Raw genomic sequence first — 16,086 nt, forward strand, 5'->3', positions numbered from 1 at the left:
GGGGCTGGAGAGATGGCTCAGTGGTTAAGAGCATTGCCTGCTCTTCCAAAGGTCCTGAGTTCAATTCCCAGCCACCACATGGTGGCTCACAACCATCTGTAATAAGGTCTGGTATCCTCTTCTGGCCTGCAGGCATACACACAGATAGACTATTGTATACATAACAAATAAATTAAAAAAAAGAAAAACTGAGGAGAGTACATGCAAGCAGGTAAGGTGAGCATGTATTTATCCACTTCTGTTCTTGACTGTGGACATGATGTGACTAGCTGTGTAAGTTCCTGCCCTGACTTCCCTACAACAATGATATGTTAGAACCTGGAATAAAGAAATAGTAGGCTGAATAGACCTAAATTGCTTTATTTATTTGTTTGTTTATTGCTTTTTCTATTTATTTATTTATTATGTATACAATATTCTGTCTGTATGTATGCCTGCAGGCCAGAAGAGGGCACCAGACCTCTTTACAGATGGTTGTGAGCCACCATGTGGTTGCTGGGAATTGAACTCAGGACCTTTGGAAGAGCAGGCTATGCTCTTAACCACTGAGCCATCTCTCCAGCCCCCTGTTTATTGCTTTTTCAAGATAGGGTTTCTCTGTAGCAAACTGTTTACAGGACCCCAGAGCCTACTTTTAATTTGCAAACACTGCCTACATTATATGTCGCTTTCAGAACAAAGCTTTTCAACTCTGCACTACAAAGAGCTGCTGCTGTTGTGCCTCCAGTACGAGCTGAGGAGGAGTGAGTTTCTTTGTCTTGAGATGAAACTAATACTATCCTCAACATTCACACAAAGCCTTCATTGGAAAAGGGTATCAGTGTCCTTAGCATCTTCGCACTTTCTGTACCAAATCCAGAAGCCTGAAACAGCAAAACAGAACAGCCAAGGAAACTATTCTGCATCCGTGTGTAAATTTAACAGCTGTACTTTGGGCAATGCCCAATAGATGGCATTGTCTCTTTGAAAATGTGCCCACAATGTCTCAATGAGTCAGGGTGAGCCAGGAGCCCAGTCTGCAAACCTGTTTTAACTAGTAATGTTCTTAACTTGATCCTTGGAGGCATCTAATCATCTATTAAATTCTGCATGCATTCTCAAACCAAAACTACAAAGGTAAACAAAAGAGCAAAATATCTAAAGGATTACTTAAATTCTCTCATCCTGTTTAAGATATATTAGACAATGCTAGCCAGAAACTGAATTTCAAAAATCAAAAAAGAAAACCACAGACCTGGCGAGATAGCTGGATGGGTAAAGACACCACAACCTGGCCTGACAACTTCACTTCATTCTCAGCATCCACACAGTGGGGAGAACAGACTCCCACAAGTTGTCCTCTCACTTTCACAAGTATGCTGCTACACGGGTACAACTCCCCAGTACACACACAGACACAGACACAGACACAGACACAGACACAGACACAGACACTCTCTCTCTCTCTCTCTCTCTCTCTCTCTCTCTCTCTCTCTCTCTCAGAGTAAATAAAGGTAAAAAAACAAGAACTATATACATTTGAGCCAAATATTACAAAACACATGACTTTTTATTTGCCAATATAGTCTTAGTTTTTTACTATGTAACTTTATATGGTACAACCTTCTTTCAATCAAGAACCCAGAAAAGTGGCAAGTACAACCTGGACAGATGCCTCTGCAGATGTTAAAAGGACACTATTTTCAAGCTGGGCAGTGGTGGTGCATGTCTTTAATCCCAGAACTCCAGTGGCAGAGGCAGGAGGATCTCACTCTGTGAGTTCGAGGCCAGCCTGGGCTACAGAGCGACGTCTGTCACTTCAGCATGCATAACATTTAGGGGCGGGGAGAGAGAGACTGTAGGAGGTACCAACCTAAAGCAAATACTTGTTAAACTTTAAAATTAGCATCCTTCCTGGAGCATCCCAGTTTATCATCAGGACTAGGTGGTAATTAAACTGAGGTCAGCAGTGGGTGAGGAAGAAGAGGGTTCCCTGGCGCTCTGTGGCCAGTGAACCTAGCCTTTGAGGTGGGAATCCTAAACCAGTGAGAGGCTTTGTCTAAAAAACCAAGGAGGATGGAACTGATGAGGTGGTCAGGTTAAGACCGCAAACGCTCCCACAGAGCACTCCAGTTCAGTTTTCAGTACCACGTCAGACAGCCCAACCAACTGTAACTGCAGGAGACCCCCCGTGTTTCTGCCTGCTGGGGGCACCTATACTCATGGGCATACACCTGCACACAGACACACACATACACGTAGTTACATCTGATATATATATGTGCACCTTTGGAAAGCTAAGATTGTCCTTCACACACATGCATATATATAACCAAGCACATTCATCCACACCAAAAAACTTCAGCAATATGATAAAATGTTCTATTTAAGCTAGGCAATGATGGTGCATGCTTTTAGTCCCAGCACTTGAGAGGCAGAGGCAGGCAAATCTCTGCGAGTTCGAGGCCATCTGATCTACAAAGCCAGTTCCAGGACAGCTAGGAGTGTTACACAGAGAAAACCTGTCTTGAAAAACCAAAAACAAATATATTTAGTACAGATATTTAAAAAAAACTAAGCATTCCTTTCAACGATCCATGATATATACTTCTGCATTTTTTTTAAAGATAGGGTCTCAATATGCAGTCTTGGCTGCTGTCCTTCAACTCACTATATTAGACAACCAAGCTAGCCTTCCTTAAACTCACAGAGCTCCCACCTGACTCTACATCAGGAATGCTAGGATTAAAGGCATGTACTACTACACCTGGCACTATCTTTTACTTAAAAAGAAAGTGGTATCAAATATGCAGTATTAAAAATGTATAAATTCTGTCAGGCAGTGTTGGTGTACACCTTTAATCCCAGCACTTGGAAGACAGAAGCACACAGATCTCTGTGAGTTAAAGGTCACCCCTGGGTTACACAAGATTGATCAGTCTAAAAAAAAGAAACAGAGCCAGGTGGGGATGGCTCACTCCTCTAATCCCAGTTCTTGGAGTCACAAACCTTTAATCCTAGCATTAGGGAGGTGGAGGCAAGAAGGGATATAGCTGGGCAGAGAGGAATATAAGGCCGGAGGAAACGGGAGTTTAAGGCATTTGGTCTGAGGACTTGTAGAGACAGGATACCCCATTCGGTCTGAAGACTTCGTAAAGGTAAGAACTAGTGGTTAGCTGTTCTGCTTCTCTGACCTCTCAGCAATATCTGACTCCAGGTTTTTATTATTAAGACCAACTAGAATTCGTGCTACATCTGGTTTCCAACTTTTGGGGCACAAATTCACAAAAAAGTTACCAGCCAGTGACTTTGGAGCCAAAGGCTTAGGCCAGAGCTACACACAGCAGGAGTCACCACCCTGGGGCCAAGTTTTCCTTTCTTTTCTCTCAGTGGGTAGTGGCTTTCCCTGGAACCCCTTCTTGGGCTGCTGCCTTGAAACCCACTCAGGCTTCTACTGTTCTATGCAGCACTCAGCCTCACTCTTCCTCACCATCGTCAGCAGATTTGGTCAGACAATTGAGAATTCTTTTTTTTTTAATTTTATTTATTTATTATGTATACAATATTCTGTCTACATGTATGCCCGCAGGCCAGAAGAGGGCACCAGACCTCATTTCAGATGGTTGTGAGCCACCATGTGGTTGTTGGGAATTGAACTCAGGACCTTTGGAAGAGCAGGCAATGCTCTTAACTGCTGAGCCATCTCTCCAGCCCCCACAATTGAGAATTCTTAAAGAGGGGAATTAGTTTTTTTTTTTTTTAAAAAGGGAGAACGCTATTACAATGGGGAGTTAGGTCTCTGATTATGTAATACATGACTTAAAATTGAAACAATCAAATCAATTAAATGAAGGGATAATCAGTTTAACCAGCATTGACATAATGTTAATTATCATTTTGATAATCTTTATTGTTGGTTTGCTAATTCTTGGTTTATCTTTAAAAAGCTTGTTAATATGAGTGCCAAGATACAGGCCTTAGAAAAACTTATTAAAACAGATCATAAAGTTATTCAGATCCAGACAGAAGAATTTAAAGAAGAACCAATTTCAGTGTTGCATTATAAGGTTAGAGAGGAACAGCCTAAAGTTTTCAAAAAACCAACCTTAATATATCCAGTCAGCACTCGGGAGGCAGAGGCAGGCGGATCTCTGTGAGTTCGAGACCAGCCTGGTCTACAAGAGCTAGTTCCAGGACAGGCTCCAAAACCACAGAGAAACCCTGTCTCAAAAAACAAACAAATATNGCATTGTGGTGATATTTTGTTTGTGATCTAAGAAATAAAGCTCGTCTGAAGATCAGAGGCTAGCAATGGTGGCACACACTTTTAATCCCAGCACTCAGGAGGCAGGGGCATATATATATACACACACACATCCAGTCACCTCCTTATAGGAATTTCCAAATGACATATCCTCAAGGCTATTTAAGCACTCACTGGAATCCTGTGGAAATGTTAGGTTTAAGGAGATTCAAGGAAGCGATGGTCTCATATGGCATGCATTAATCTTTTGTGAAACAGATGTTAAACTCATGGTCAAAGCTGGGTGGTGCATGCCTTTAATCCCAGCATGTAAGAGGCAGAGGCAGGTGGATCACTTTGAGTTTGAGGCCAGCCTAGTAACAGAGCAAATTCCAGTACAGGCTCTAAAGCTGCACAGAGTAATCCTGTCTTGAGAAACAGACAAAAAAACAAAACAAAAACTTGTGGTCAAATTGTAATAGAGTTACTCCTCAAGACTGGAGAGACTTGGTTACAACAGTCTTAGAGCCTAGTCCTCAATTACAATGGAGGTCCTGGTAGAAAGATGAGGCTAAGGCCATTAAACAGCAAAGACCAACTTCCTGAACAGGGAGATGCCGCCAATGTACAAAGGCAATCTTATGGTGACCACACAGTGCCTTTATGCCATGCAGCAGCTTTGAATGCTTGGGACAGAATTGAAGTAGGAAAGAAAATTGAGTCATTTACTAAAGCTATACAGAGCCCAAAGGAAACCTTCATGGATTTCTTACAAACTGACTGACTGACTTCAGCAGTAAATAGAATGACACCAAATTCAGAAGCTAGACTAATAATTGAATCTCTGGTCTTTGAAAATGCTAATTTACAATGCAAAAGGGCAATTAGGCCATTAAAGGCAAGATCAGCACCCTTGGAGGAATGGATCCAAGATACAATTGATACTGAATCTCATAACCATGATGACAGGAGAGGTGATTTCCAGAGATTTGAAGAAAAATTGCAACATCAAGTGTTTCAATTGCAATAACCAAGTTCATCTAAAAAGGGATTGTGAACAGTGTTTGTAGAAACAATGTTTTTTCTAAGCATAATTCAAACAGAGCACCCCTCTTCCTGGATTATGCAGAAGGTGTGGCAAGGGCAGGTACTGGACTAATGAATGTAGGCCAACAAGGGGCAGTCAAGGTAATCTGCCGTTGGGAAATGCCTTGAGGAGCATCTTGCAGGCCCCCACGTCAAATTTGGATCAGTCATTTCCTATCATTATGGAGGAAACACCTTCCTAGTTTGCGATCTTTGTGGCAAAAATTAATAACTGGGCAAGAAAGTGCCCTTATCCCGACTGCTGACAGTATGCTCTCCAAATTGGACAAGCAAGACCCAAAAGAGGGACTGCCAAACCTTGCCTGGACAAAGCAGGACAGTCCTTCAAAACCCTGCTTCACAGAAAAGTCTAACAAATATGCCAGGCCTGTAGGCTGAAGATGGATGCCCAACACTGCAAAGGAACTTGGGTGACTGTCCAGGCAGCTATTTCTGTCATATCTCACATGTTTTGAAAGTTGCTTGCTTGCACTTGCTCCTTACACAATTAATCTTATTTCCTTCTCGGGTCTCTGAGGGAGTTGAAGACTAGATAGTTATTAGTTCTCCTTGGTTATCAGATGCAGAAAAGAAACTCACTAAAGAGGTATAAAGTGTATAAGGTTGAGAAACATCAAAAGATAGTTTGGTTGGTAATGCAAGTTAGGATAGAAAGTGAATTAGGTACAACACTGTGGACTCACCAAGATAGAACAGATAATGGAATATGAAGGTCAGCCTGGTCTACAGAGCTGGTTCAGAACAGCTAGGGCTGTCACACTGAGAAACCCTGCCTTGAAATATAAAATAATAAAACAAAACAAAAAAGACATTGATGGCTAGCTCTAAAAATGTAATTTCATGGTTTTTAGCAAGGCAGAGGAAATGGGGAAGAAGCACAAGGCTTGCCAGAGCCACATGCTCAAATGGGCTAGTGTCCCTTTAACTACCATTATCTTTTTGACTAGTTAACAATTTAGGCTGAATTTCTTAAGTTTCCCTAATGCTAGAAGCAATTATCATGAGATATGTATGTATCTCATGATAATTGATACATATATACACAACATGTATGATACATACATACACACACAAACACATACATACACACATTTTTTCAGACACTAAAAAATAATCAAAAAAAAAGATATGGAGGGGTTGTTTAAGGGGACTGGAGAGATGGCTCAGAGGTTAAGAGCATTGCCTGCTCTTCCAAAGATCTCAAGTTCAATTCCCAGCAACCACATGGTGGCTCACAACCATCTGTAATGGTCTGGTGCCCTCTTCTGGCCTGCAGGCATACATGCAGACAGGATATTGTATACATAATAAATATTTAAAAAAAGAAATGAATCCTAGGTAGATCTATAGGTAGCCAGATATACCGTGAGACAAAGTCTTTAATCCATTATTAATATCTTGGCAAACTAGCTGGTTTCTGTATTTTGCAGTAATTATACTGGTAACATGATCTTTATGCACTCAATAGGCTTTAACAACATAACTCACACAGTCCTATCAGTAATACCAGTCTTATCTTTGCATCCACGATAGAGCATTTGCCTAGCATGTGCTGGGTCCTCATTTCAATGCTCCACATGCTGTAACTTGTGTTTTAGTAGGTTCTTTTTACTTCTACATTAAAAAAATTTTTGATTGTACATCTGTGAGAGCAGATAGATGCATGTGTTCTGTATGTGTGCAAAGGCCAGAACCAAGTGCCAGAGGTCCTCTCCTATCGCTCTCCCCAAACTTGGAGCTTGCATCTTCTTGGCTAGGCTGGAAAGCCACCTAGCCCCACAGATACTTCTGTCTCCATTGCCAGCAAAGCTGGAGCTACAAGTATGTACAGGTTGCCCAGCTTGTCACAATGAGTGCTAGGATTTCAACTGCTGAGCCATCTCTCCAACCCCCACCCTTGTACTATTTCACACTGTACATTGATTATGTGGAAAGCACCAATTTACTGAGTTATGCCTACCTTCCAAATGGCATTTTCACCATGCCATTTTAAAGATTTCACACACCATGTAATCTCCCAATCTCTCCCACACACACACCTCTTCTCTAGTTTTGAGGCTTTCTCCAGGACACCTTGAACTCAAGTTAATCCTTCTGTCTCGGCCTTTCATTGGGATTATCAGCATGGTACCATCACACCCAACTACCTATTTTTATAAATTATTTTTATTTTCTGTGCATTAGTGTTTTGCCTTCATGTTTGTCTGTGTGAGGGTGTCAGATCTTGGAGTTACAGACAGTTGTGAGCTGCCATGTGGGTGCTGGAGATTGAACCCAGGACTTCTGGAAGAGCAGCCAGTGCTCTTAACTGAGCCATTTTCCAATCCCTCAAACTACATTTTTAAAGTCACAGTTATTAACTATGGCTATTATTTTTTTAAAGTTTGCCAAGTCCTGGGACAATGTTAAAACTCAAACTGTTTAGTTTTTCAGAATTCTAATTTTCCTTTAATTTTATCAATGGAAACAAATTCAATTGTTTTCCTAGTACTGACAAAACTCACTCCATTCATCCAGAATGAACACTGACGTGTCAAGTCTAGTCTGTCAGTCATCCTTCCAGGGGAAAATGCAACTCTACGAAACAAGCGGCTTACAGCAACTCAATCCCACAGAAGCGTTTCCTCATGACAACAGTCCCACCTCCAAAGAGGTGGGCAAGACATTCATACAATAGTGTTGTGACTGCTACCATTTTCTGATTGAGTCTGAGCCCCCTGCTGCCTTCCAGGAGGGAACTTATATGTAGTGCTTTAAGCTTCATCAAAAGCTTGTAGCTGAGAAGGTAGTAAGTCCTAATGGGGAAGCTACAGTTGTTATTTTGCTACATGGCCATTACATACCCACCAAATGACCTTCTAAACATGTATGTTTACGCACACAGAGCTGCTGTCAGCTCTGGCCAGAGAAGCATCTTTCTGCACTGTTTTGTCATGCATTTCATTATGCAAAGACTCTTCACCGGCCAACGTGCTAATAAGAGGCTGTAGAAGGCAGCTCAACTCTACACCGACCATCTCTACAGCCCACTCCGAGATCAGGGAGCATCACAGAGAGGAAGCAGAAACAATGTTCAGAGGGCTGTGGCTCACTGACATGCACTCTTGAACTCACAGCAATTGTGATGACCTGCACAAACCTGCACAGGGCTATGCCAACACGCCATCGTGAAAGGGCAAGGGGATCAGAACCCCACCCTCGTCTCTAGTCAGCTAATGCACTGGCGTAAAAAGAGGTTTTCATCATGGTAAGTTGCTCATTTCCTGTAATCAAGACTAAACTCACCAGGTCACCCACCCCCATGGCCAAAAAGATATGAAGGTAGGAGGGGGCTTGAGGGAGGGGATAAGGAGGAGTGGAAGGGGGAAGAAAGGGAAATGGGGTGTGAATACAATCAAAATACATTACACACACGCACGAAAATTTCATAATAAAATATATACTCATGTATAATTAATACATGCTAATGAAATACTTTAAAAATACTTCCACAGACAATATAAATGCTTCATACGTGCTTTTCATTTTTATTAGATTCTTAAAAATTAAAGATATACTCCAAAGCTGAAATTGAATTAATATCAACAGTCTCATGATAAGCTGCCCAATCTCCATCAAGGGCATTCTCAAGTCAACACACCAGCCTATGGTGCCACTGCCTTGCTTTTACCTAAATTACTTTTGAATCACCAGTGCAGAAGTCATGGGAGAAAAACAAAAAAGCCTTAGTTATAATTCAGAAAAGTTATGGCCTCAAAACTCCCCTGACAAGGTCTGAGGGCTATCTCCTGGGCTCAGTTAACCACAAAGCGAAAATTCCTAGATTATATCCCCCATTCAAGATGGAGTGGCAATTCTTACGCCCCTGTCTGCTCTCAAAGTCCACTCTGTTTTATTTCGGTTTGACATATCCCACAATATAGTAAGGGGACAGAATCTACTCTATTTTAACATATTTTGATCGTCTTTCTACAGACCCAATAATTGTTAACGTCTGGATTATCTCAGTTATGAGTGCCAATTGTAAAAACAGCATTGGTCCTCCACCCTGCCCAAAACCAAAAAAGTTATGGGGTGCCCATTGTAAAGATGGCGTTGGCCCTCCACCTTACCCAAAAGCAAAAAAAAAAAGAAAAAGAAAACTTTGAGGCACAAAGCCCTTAAACTGCACGTTTTACAATCTTCAAAACATTTTTATGCACTCTAAAGTTAAGAAGACTAGGATCAATAAGTCATCGTCCAAGCTCCTAGATCCAGAACAAGGTCTGGGAAGCCACTGTTCAAGCTGCAGCACCCTCGTCTTCCCCTTCACCTGGGGAAATTCCTTTTAAATCATTTTTTTTTTTTTGGAGTTGTTTTGTGCTACAAAGGGAGGTGAACAGAAGTGTGGGGGAAAGGGGCTACCCTCTGCACTGTTCTGTAATATACTACACTTCGATCTCCATTTCCTCCTCGAGAACGAAAAGGCCAATGACAGCTTTTTCTGAAGGCTTAAAATAAGTGAGAGGAGAAACGTGCAGTGTTAGTGACAGTTTGAAAGAATTCCGCAACCCAGGAGAGGAAATCTGGACCACGGGCAGAAACCAGGGAAAGCAGGTAGCTCGATGACATATATTCTTTTTCAGTAGGTGTTGGGAATCTAAAGAAAATAGTCCTTGGGCTAAACATGGCGCCTACAGCGGCAGGACATAATCACCAGAAAATAGATTCTGCCCCATACCATTCTGTAAATCACGGCGCCATCCTTGCATAAATTTGGGGGCCGAGGGAGGAGACTTCGTCAACTAGCTGTAGAGGCTTGGGATGTCCTCGCAACCGGAGCGGGATTACATAACACAGGGGACCGGCAGAGCAATCGCTCGCTTCCCTCCTCCCGCTCAAAAACAGCGCTCACGCCTCCACGCGTGGGGGCGGCGGGAACCCCGGGCTCCTCCGCTCCCTCCGCAGCTGCGGCCCTGCGTACCAGCCCCCCATCCCCAGCGACCGCCGCCCGCGCCCGCGCCGCCCACTCCTCCGAGACGCTCGCGCCCGGCGCGCTTGCGGACGTCGGCGGTGCGCGGCCCGTGGGGCGCGAGCGCGCGCGGCCCCGCCGGGGGAAGGGAGCGGCGGGGCATCCCAGGGCCTCGGCCGACGGTGGCCGGGGCGCGCACGCGCGCGCGCGCGCGCACACACACCCCGCGCCGCGCCCCGCGGCCGCCGCTGCCGTGGGCCGCGCCGCCACTCGGGGGCCGCGGACGCGCGCCCGGCCCCTCCCCCACCCCCGCGCGCCCCATCCCCCCACTCATTGTCTCGCTTCGGAACGCCTCGCCCAGCGAAAAGATAACGGAACCCCCGGGAGAAGGGGGTGGGGAGCGCCGGGGCTCGCTCGCTCACTCACCTCCCGTGGTCGTCGCCGCCGGTAGTCTGACCCGAGGAAGGCGCCGTCGCCTTAAAGGGACCTTGCACCCGGCGCCGGGAGTGGGGGGTGGGAGCAGGGGAGGGGACGGGGGCTCGGGGGGGAGACGCTGAAGAAGGAACCGTTGAAAGCTCCTCTCCCCGAGGGTGAAAGGAAGCCTCCCTCGGGTTCGAGTGATTGGGGTGGATTTTTTTTCCCGAGGGGGGCGGGGGGGCCCCGAGGGAGGGGGTGGGGGGGCCAAGGAATGCGGCTCCGTGTACGGGAGCTGGCGCGGGGGAGAGAGACGCCGACTCCCCCCACCGACCCTCTCGCCCCGCGGAGGGATATCTCTCGTCACTTCCGCCCTCCGCTTCTCGCGCTCTTTCAATTGGCTGGAGCGTGTGCTACGTCATCGCTCATCCTAACCCTGGTCCGGGCTTCTTTTCTAGTCAAGTTTGTCTGGTCCTGCAAATAAATAAAGAAAAAGATTTCATGGAGAAAAGAATAATTAGCTTCACAAGCAGTGTCCAAATTTTGCTGAGAAAAATGGGACTCCCAAAGAAAATATTTCCCAATTTACTTTCTTAGACTTTCCAGAGGAATTTGGACTCTCCCTTACTTTCTACTCAAGGTTTATTCCCAATCCAAGGGAACTTCATAATACAGCAAGATGGTGAGTCCCAATGGCACCAACCACTGTTGTTGCAACAAAGAACAAGATAACACTCTTCTTTAAGACACACTTGTCCCATAGCCTTCTGTGACAAAGGCCTTGTTTAAATGAGTTTTTTTTTTTTTTTTTTTTTTTTTTTTTGAGACAGGGCCTTTCTTCAGAGCCTTGGCTATCCTAAAACACACTATGTAGAACAGACCGGTCTCGAACTCACAAAAATATGCCAGCCTCTGCTTCCCTAGCGTTGGGACTACTGGTATGCACCATCATACCTAGCTAAATGAATACCTTGAAAACCAATTTACAGGGGCTGGAGAGATGGCTCAGAGGTTAAGAGCACTGACTGCTCTTCTGGAGGTCCTGAGTTCAATTCCCAGCAACCACATGATGGCTCACAGTCATCTGTAATGAGATCTGGTGCCCTCTTCTGGCCTGCAGGCATACATGGAGGCTGAACACTGTATATATAATAAATAATTCTTTAAAAAGAAAAAAAAAAGGACAGAAATCTCAAGGTCCAAATCAGGAGCAGAATGAGAGAGAGCACGAGCAAGGAACTCAGGACCGCGAGGGGTGCACCCACACACTGAGACAAGGGGGATGTTCTATCGGGAACTCACCAAGGCCAGCTGGCCTGGGTCTGAAAAAGCCTGGGNTTATAAATCTATGTCTTACTTGCGGTAAAGCGCATGTAGTAAATACACCACATTCAAATCTTTGAATGTCAGCATGATTGGATGTGTTTCTTGACCAAGGAAGTAATCCGTTTCCATTGTAGAAAAACATCACCTGATGATTGCTCTTTGAGCTAACGAGGGAGGGGGACTTGATTGGGGGAGGGGGAGGGAAATGGGAGGCAGTGGTGGGGAAGAATCAGAAATCTTTAATAAATAAAAAAAAGAAAAGAAAAAGAAAACCAATTTACTGTCAAGCTTTTCTGGATTCTGGAGAGAAAACCCTTGGGATTGATTATCAAGGTTATTCTGGTGGGAACTACTTCGAAACCATTGTGAGCAGGCTCGGGAACCATAGATCGCATGGCCTGTTGAATTGGTTCAAACAAATTGATTAGTCCGTTCAAGATCATCACCTTTTCACATGAACATAAACTAACTTCTGGTAGCTAAAAATGTTTGTCTTTTGTGTCCTGAGATGATAAAATTTTAGGATTTTCCTTGGAAATTTGAGAATGATCTTTAAGCCATACATTGACTCTAGCTCCAAATCAACTTCTAAACAAAGGTTTTTGGTGCAGGGATGGGTAGATCCAGAGCCATAGCTCCTCCTTTGTAAACATTCTCTGAACTACCAGGCAGTCACTTGCAGCCAGTGAAAGATAGCTCAGCAAATTGTACCATGTTTTATTGACCACAAAAAGCCATTGTTCCATCATTCTGAAGATGTGTCCTGTACCACTGCTGTACCATTAATTCAATATTCATTCCCTGTGTTTCCTGTCCCAGGCACTGTTCTCCGTGCTAGGAATACAGTAATCAACAAAGTTCCTGGGGCTGGAGAGATGCCTCACTGGATAATAGTTGCTGCTGCCCTTCAAGAAGATCAGAATTCAGTTCCCAGCACTCCATCCTGCTCACAGCTGCCTATTCCCCCAGCTCCCAGGATCCAGTGCCCTCTTCTGGTCTGATTGGCATCTACACTCATGTACATACCCTCCACCCCACCCTCATATATAATTAAAAACAAAACCATAAAAATAATCATGAATTTATTTGTTTAATTAAAGCATAATAATACAGAAAACACAGGATGGTGGTAGTGTACCCCTTTAATCCCAGTCCTGGGGAGGTAGAAGCAGGCAGATCTCTGTGAGTTTTAGGTCAACCTGGTCTAGAAAGTGAGTTCAAGGACAGCCAGAACTACATAGGGAATAGGGAGACTTTGTCTTGAAAAATTATATATATATATGTATATGTATATATATATGAGAGAGAGAGAAATCCACAAATCCTTGTATATGTGACATAGATAGGAGATAGTAACATGGACATAATAAACTCCTCCCCCAGTTATTATTAAACATCAAATAGCCCCAAAGTTTACTGGTTAAAAATTACGATTTTCTTATCTCACATTGATGTGGGAGTATCATATATCAATCTGTTGATTTCATTGCTTAAGTAATAAAGAAACTGCTTGGCCCATTATATCTAGCCTCTTCTAGGCTAATTCTCACGTATTAATGTAGCCCATTTCTAATAATCTGTGTAGCACCCCTAGGTGCGCTTACCGGGAAGATTCTAGCCTACGTCCATCCTGGGTCGGAGCTTCATCGATCGCGTCTGCTGGGGAGAGAGGAGCATGGCCTCTGAGCTCACTTCCTCTTCCTCCCAGCATTCTGTTCTGTTTACTCCTCCCACCTATGTTTTAACCTATCAGGGCCAAGCAGTTTCTTTATTACTTAACCAATGAAATCAACAGATTGATATATGACACTCCCACATCATCACATGATTCAGGAAGGTGATTGGCTAAGCAGATGATTCTCATTTGTCTCTTATATGCTGGTAGGTGCTGCAGTCATCTCAAAAGCTTCCGTCCATGTCCGGAAGTTGGCACTATTGTGCTGGACCGCAGCTGTGGCTGTTGGCCAGAATACTTAGAAATGGCCTCTCCATGTGACCTTAGCTTCCCATATCAGAATGACTGCAGGCCTCAAGATGACCAGGCAGAGACTGATGGCTTTTGTGACCAGGATGCTTATCTGCTTCCTAGGAAGGCAACCTGCCAAGTGCCACCTGAGTGAATAGTATGTGATTTGGTAAATGCTATGGCAAGGGGTAGATTCCAGGCTGGACGGCTAGTGCAGGGATGGTAGAGAAGTGACTGGCTTGTTGTTGTTGTTTGCTTGCTAGTTTTGTTTTTTAATTAACTTATTTGTTGTTGTTTTTGCTTCCCCTCCCCTCTGTCCAGTTCCTCCCTCCTCCACGCCCCCCCCCACTGCCCCCCTGTTTCTGTTTCTGAGAAACAGCACTGTTTCTGAGAAGTGACTGTTTAGGAGGAGCTGTTGGAGAAAGCCTTGTTAAAGCAGCATGTGGGTAAAAATCTGAAAAGAATGAAGCAGAGTTCAGGATTTAGTCCTGATGAAAGCAAAACCACCGGCGATTTCAGCTCCTCCACAAGTGAAGTGATCTGCTGCTTTTAAAGATCTCTTGACTGTTTGTGGGAGGGGCTGACAGGGAAACCAAAGTGGATATTACTGTATTCATCCTGGCGGACCAGAATGGCAGTGGTGAAACCACCTCTTTAGCTGAGGGAGTTCTGTAGTTTTTTTCTTGTTTTGTTTTCATACCTATTTTTTTCTGTCATTTGGTCTGTGCTCCGGGAGACACCTTTGACCCACAGCTAACAGAACTGTGTGAATGACGGTGCTATGACTTCCATAAGGGAAAAAAGGAAGAAAACATGCCAATCATGAAAACGGAGACCTTTGGAGGACTGGATGAGCAAACAGAGGGTAAACATCAGCAAGCAGTTACAGAACGGATAGGACACCACAGTGCTCAGAATTAATGAACAGTTCAGTAATGGATAGCTGAGAGACAAAGGCATTTTGTAGCCAGAGGAAGCTGCAAAGTAGGTACCACTTCAGGGCACTAGAGCGCCATTTCAGAAGCGGTTGGACAAGCTGGGCATGGTGGCATGGACTTGCAATCCTGGGACTCAGAAGTGAAGGCAAGGGGATCAAGAGTTCATCCTCAGCATACAGTGACTATGGGCTGGGCAAAAAAAAAAAGAAAAGAAAACTCTCCAGCCCATGTCGTCGCTGTAATAAGAGGGACTGTCTGGGTTAATTTGGACAGTGCTGGAGCATTTGGGTGTCATCATGAAACACATGGGTTTCTGGGATGGAAAGACGGATGGCTGTGGCCTTTCTGTCTTCTGAACCATCTTGATTATGATGAGAAATGAGAGCAAGAGAAAAAATGAAGCAAACCCTTAGAAATCAAGTCACACGCGCCTCTGAAGCACTGGAAAGGGGGCTGGACAACACTGTAGTTCGAGTTACTGAAGAAATGAGACCCTCATAATAACACCCCTTTAAAAACACACACACACACACCAGACACACACACCAGTCTTCCGTAGCCAGGTTAGAGACAGCGAATCCTTTCCGGCTGGGTTTCTAGGAAAGGAAATTGGAGGCTAATGGCAGCCCCCAGTGGAGCCTTTCACAATTAGATAGCAAGGGAGAGGTTCTTGTCCACTTATTTGCTTCCTTGAATTACGGTTTCCGCCACAGGTTGAAAATTAAGGCCACCTGTCGCTTGGAAAGTGTCAAATGCCCCCAGCAAAGGCACAAAGGCAGAGGCAAGCTCTGTGGTGTCCTTCTGCTAATACACAGACCCAGTCACTGAGGTTCAGTGTGAGGTGGACCGGGAGGAGCTGCTGTGGGAATGTGGTTGGGAGTGGAAAGGAAACCAACACCCTCAGGGTGGGAGAAGCTGAAAAGTAAAGCGACTTCATTTTGGGAAATGTAGTAGGAAGAACAAAAACGACAAAAATTTTCATCATCTGAGCAGCTCCTAAACTGAATTAACATCTACTGCACTGAGCCTGGGAGGAAGTCAGCACCTCTGAGCCGCAAGGAGGATGGAGGATGCCAAACCCCACAGGGAAATCACTGGGAAGTAGGCGGCTACTGGAGCTCCTTTGAGCAGCCCCAGAATAATGAGCTTAGAAGCTGTGGCC

The 16,086-nt window shown here is 44.5% G+C and overlaps 1 protein-coding gene across 3 annotated transcripts in view; it reads right to left on the bottom strand.

Moving 5' to 3' along the window:
* Pogz (pogo transposable element derived with ZNF domain) overlaps window positions 1–11,049 on the bottom strand; it is a 40,721-nt gene extending 29,672 nt beyond the window's left edge. Inside the window, exon 1 of one of the 3 annotated variants that reach the window (XM_050124647.1) lies at window positions 10,707–11,049. The gene's annotated coding sequence lies outside the window, so the exon portion shown is untranslated. Of the gene's footprint in view, window positions 1–10,049; window positions 10,180–10,706 lie in introns of those variants that run through there. The other 2 variants (XM_050124649.1, XM_050124648.1) reach the window with 2 other exon arrangements.
* Between the last annotated feature and the right edge of the window lie 5,037 nt (window positions 11,050–16,086).

Source organism: Alexandromys fortis, unplaced genomic scaffold (genome assembly GCF_014885135.2).
Source record: "Alexandromys fortis isolate MF-2015 unplaced genomic scaffold, M_Fortis_MF-2015_v1.1 scaffold_218, whole genome shotgun sequence".
Lineage (NCBI taxonomy): Eukaryota > Metazoa > Chordata > Mammalia > Rodentia > Cricetidae > Alexandromys > Alexandromys fortis.